The following is a 4,516-nucleotide window of genomic DNA, read 5'->3' as shown; positions in this document are numbered from 1 at the left end:
CATCGTGCTGAAACTGTATGTTCCATGCAAGTTGTAAAGCTCCTTGAAGCCTGACCTCTCCTGTCACTTACACCTTTGGGCAGGCAGAAACTGAGGCACATTGGCTGAACTTCACACGGCAGCAGCTCACTGGCTTGAGTGGAACTCAGCTGTGGTCCTGCATGGTGGAGCATATCTGCCTTGGGAAAGTAGCAATCACAAAAGCGGTCCTTTTTTTTTCACCCTACGCAGTGAACCATGCTGTGGGCATCACCTCTCCTGCCTTGGAGAGGCAAGATACCAGCCAATATCAGGCTGATAAGATGAATTCTCAAGCTCAACTACCTTCACGCACACACAAAACCCAAACCAAAAGCCACCAGGGCAGAGACTCACAGAGAGCAATACCATTGCTTGTTTCACTGCACCAGTAAGATGGCATGAAGTTTAGTTCGTAATATACACCTACTACATTATCCTTACAGTTTTGATTGCACAGGCGTATGTGTGGAAAGACTTATCATGAGTTAAGTGATGATGGACAACATTGCAATGTTTGAATCTTTTATTTTTTTTTTTACTTTGGAAAATTGATATCACAGAGAGCTCTGAGTTCTTCTTTTAAAAACTGTTGTGATGTATTTATAAGGGTGGTAATTGGAATACAATGGTAAGTAGATTTTTCTTCATTGTTTTTGAACCTGCTAAAGACAACTGTCTTAAGAGTGTGTGTAACTCAAGTGCATGGTGGAGTAAGCAGAGATTGTCAGTAGTGTCATTTTTGAAAGCCTTATGAAAAAATCTTCAAAACACTAGAAGACCTTTTGTTTGTATATAGTACAAAGGAAAAGTCCCTTGACAATCAGAGTGGTTAGTTTTCTCTGGCACTATATAGGTGTAAATATAAGTAGTTTTATTTCACCCTGGCATCCTGAAACCTTCTCTTACCCTTTTATAGTTCTTCTGTTAAAAATCTCTTTTACTTCTGACTCATTATGTCCCATCATTGAGATGATCTGTGTTATTTCAGATAAAAACTAGTGAGTACAATGAGTTCTAAAGGTTTTACCTTACCAGGCTGTTTCATTACAGGTAGGCACATCAGCAGCCTTTGGTGGCTCTAACCTCCGAAGAGCTGCTGTGGCAGGTAGTAACAGAGGACTGACATGTATTTTAACTGTAGGACTAAAATAAAATAAAATAAAATAGGAAGGGAAGTGATCACACTTGCCAATCCAAGAAGCAGCAGACCTAAGGACCAGGAAACCCAGATTCACAAGAGGTTGTAGGCACTGTAGTTAACTGGCTTTGCTTTGGCAGTGAAGTTCCTCAGGCAGCCAAGGCATTGCCACCAGCAATGGTCCTGGCAGGCCTGGGTGGCTTTGCGCTGACTTCTGGTTAAGGTCAGCAAGGGCCTCACATTATGTGTGCCTATGGCCCAGGTTTGGGAAGGGGCTTCATCAGGAAGATGGGTTCTCATAACAGTTGTGCCTCTGCAAACCTGGTCCCCAGTATGTACATACCAGTAAGTACATACTGGTATGACACTGGAGGGTACACTTCCTGCCTGCATATGTGGGTTTCCTTGAGCAGATGATTTTTAAATACCAATTCCTTCTGTGCATTTAATCCTATGTTACTGATAATATTTTCAGAAAATGTCTGGTATCTGTATGATCAGAAATTAATTCTCAGGTATACAGACAGGGTTTTTTTTTCAGTTCAGCATGGAAAAATAGGAAGTGGCAGATATTAGAGTGACATATCTGGCTGTGTGAATTCTGGAGCACTTGCTCAGTTATTATACTGCCTTTCTAGGATGTGATATTGTCAAGAGTTAGAGCTGGGCTAGCCACTACACAAATTATATTCTTTCTTTATTAACCGCTCTCCCTTCCTGGAAGGAGAATAAGGGTTGGAAAAATGAAAGACATTTAGTGAAAACAAGATCAGTAATGTGAAATATATATAAACATATACAAAACTAATATTGAACCCTAACCCCTGATAACAATTACATCACCATCACCACTGATGCTGTGGGCAGGCACTGGGGAAGTCCCAGACTGGACTCAGTGGCAGCTGGGAACTGGATTCTGGAACTGGATTCAGGAACACATACACTGGGATCTAAGGCAGAACGGACAGAGTTGTTCTCAGATGCCATCCACTCAGGAAGAGAACTTGACCCTCACGATCCCACAGCTTTATACTGAATATGACAGATATGGGATGGAATACCTTATTGGTCAGTTTAGGGTCACCTCTCCTGTCTGCTCCTCTCCACAGGTGCAGCTTCTTAGTTTCTGCACCCCCAACATAGTATACAAGACTCAGAAGTGACCTTGGTCTGCACAGGAGCAGTATAAGCAAGAGCCTTTCTGCACACCAGTCCTTGGTAGTAACTCCAAACGCTGAGCATTTTCAATGCTAGAAGCAGACACTGCCTATGAAAATCTGCCATTGACTTCAGAAAGTGCAGTTACTTACAAGAGGCTTAGCTGAAAAGTAGAATCATTGAACAGAATGAGTTGTGTTTTAACTCAAACCAGGACAGAAATAATATTTTGTGTCCACATATTTCCTTTCAACCTGCTTGATGACTTCAAATGATAAACAAACCTGACCACTGTCTAGCTAACCATGTGCAGTTGCTTGACAGTGAAATCCAGTTGTGTCTGCAGGATCAGGACTAAATCCTGAACAGAAAGCTGTCTTGTAACTCCACAATTTGGGACATATATGTATGTGAATATAAAGATGATTCTTAAATGAAACATCAATTCAGTAGAATATAAATAGGCAGTTTATAATAATCCTTGAAACAGGACATTAGGATTAAAAAGTGGTGATGGAAAGAAGGCAGGGAGTCCTTAGGTCTGTCTTACCTAGAGATAGTAACTCCAGCTTGTGCTCACTAGTGACAAGACTGATTATCAATGGGCTGATTTGGAGGCTTAAAATCTTGTTGATTTGCTTCCCCAGAAAGGTAGGTTACTGATAAACTTCTTACTTTGTCCAGCTCTTGCTTAGCTTATGTATGAGCAAGGGTTGAGGTCACAGCTCCTGTGACAGCTGCAATTCAGTGTTGCTCCTGCAACATCTATTAATCACTCTCCAAAAGATGTTTACACATGCCTAATGTGCCTTGGCAAATCAATACAAAATTAATTAGATTACACAGACACAATGCCCAAACAAATTTTACACTAAACAATATGAGAGAGCTTCACAGAGCACATATTTTCATGGGTGAGAGGCACTCCTGGCTCCTGACACAGGTAAATGGTGTGCAGTAGATCTGGACTTCAGGGCACAGTCAAGCAGCACATAGGACCAGAATTGAGAACTGTGCTTCAGGCTTAGAGTGCTCAGCATTAGCTTTCCCTGCCAAAGAGAAAAATGAATTAATGGAAAACCCCTGCAAGTATCCATTGGTCTTGAGTTTTGACTGACAGCCGAAAATCACTATTAGAAAATTTCTGGTTCATTTCAACAAGGACATTTAAAGAAATGTAGATATGACATGCTGCTTTGTTTTTGAGTGTGTCTTTCAAAACAGTCACCATTGTGGAAATGTGGCTTCTGGTGTTACAAGCTGATTCACAACAGATGCAATTTTTTTGTTTGCTCGTTCATTTTCTAAAAGTAGAGATCTAGGTAATGCTCAAGTGAATGAACTACTCCAGTGTTATGTGAGCCCCAGTGGCTTGCTTCCATTGGACCACTATACTTTTTTTAGCTTTCTATTCCTGCAAAGACATTGTTATGGAACATAAGCATAATAATGTAACTAGAAAAACATTTTATTGAATTAGTTTTTACAGTGGTTTCTGCTGCAAACCATATTCTCTGTTTCCAAGGCCAACGTCTATGCTTTCACTTGAAGCCTTCATCTTATTCCAGTACTGTCACCTCCAACCCCTTCCAGAGTTTTCTCTGCATTTTTGGTAAACTATCTCCTCCATCCTTAAACTGCCCTGTGGTACATCCCCTGGAAAACTTGGTTCCAGGCTTAATCGGCACCTCAGTGTCAGCTGCTCTGCAGCGCTGTGCTTCCAGGAGTCACTACTGCCTATTGACTTCCATTTCGCAGCAAGATTATTTTCCTTCCCTCTAGGCTTCTCAGGTTTCCCAGGCACTTTTATAGATAAAAAGCCTTGAAGACTGTCAGCATAAAAATGCAATTTATTATTCTTTCATGGATTTTGCTGAGATTTACAGAATAAATGTGTTTCAGTAAATAAAAGGAAACCGATGCTGGATGTTGTTGGCTCCTCCCATCAGTCTAAAAGTACAAACTGTTCTGGACAGTACATTTATTTAATGCCATGTGAGCTCTGACAGGCAGAGCTTGACCATCTAGCAGCAGAACTTCTTGTTATACTGTGGTCCTAGCCATGCTGCTAAAGAAGAGCCATGTTTATTTAGATCCAGGCATCTCTCCATCTGAAAATCAGTGCAGAGCAAGGGGGAGCCCCGTAAGCCATTCAGGCCTCCCAGATTCCTGGTGCATGCACTGCCAGACAGGTAAATG

Source organism: Merops nubicus, unplaced genomic scaffold (assembly GCF_000691845.1).
Source record: "Merops nubicus isolate BGI_N331 unplaced genomic scaffold, ASM69184v1 scaffold14825, whole genome shotgun sequence".
Classification (NCBI taxonomy): domain Eukaryota; kingdom Metazoa; phylum Chordata; class Aves; order Coraciiformes; family Meropidae; genus Merops; species Merops nubicus.
This window is presented reverse-complemented; position numbering follows the sequence as displayed.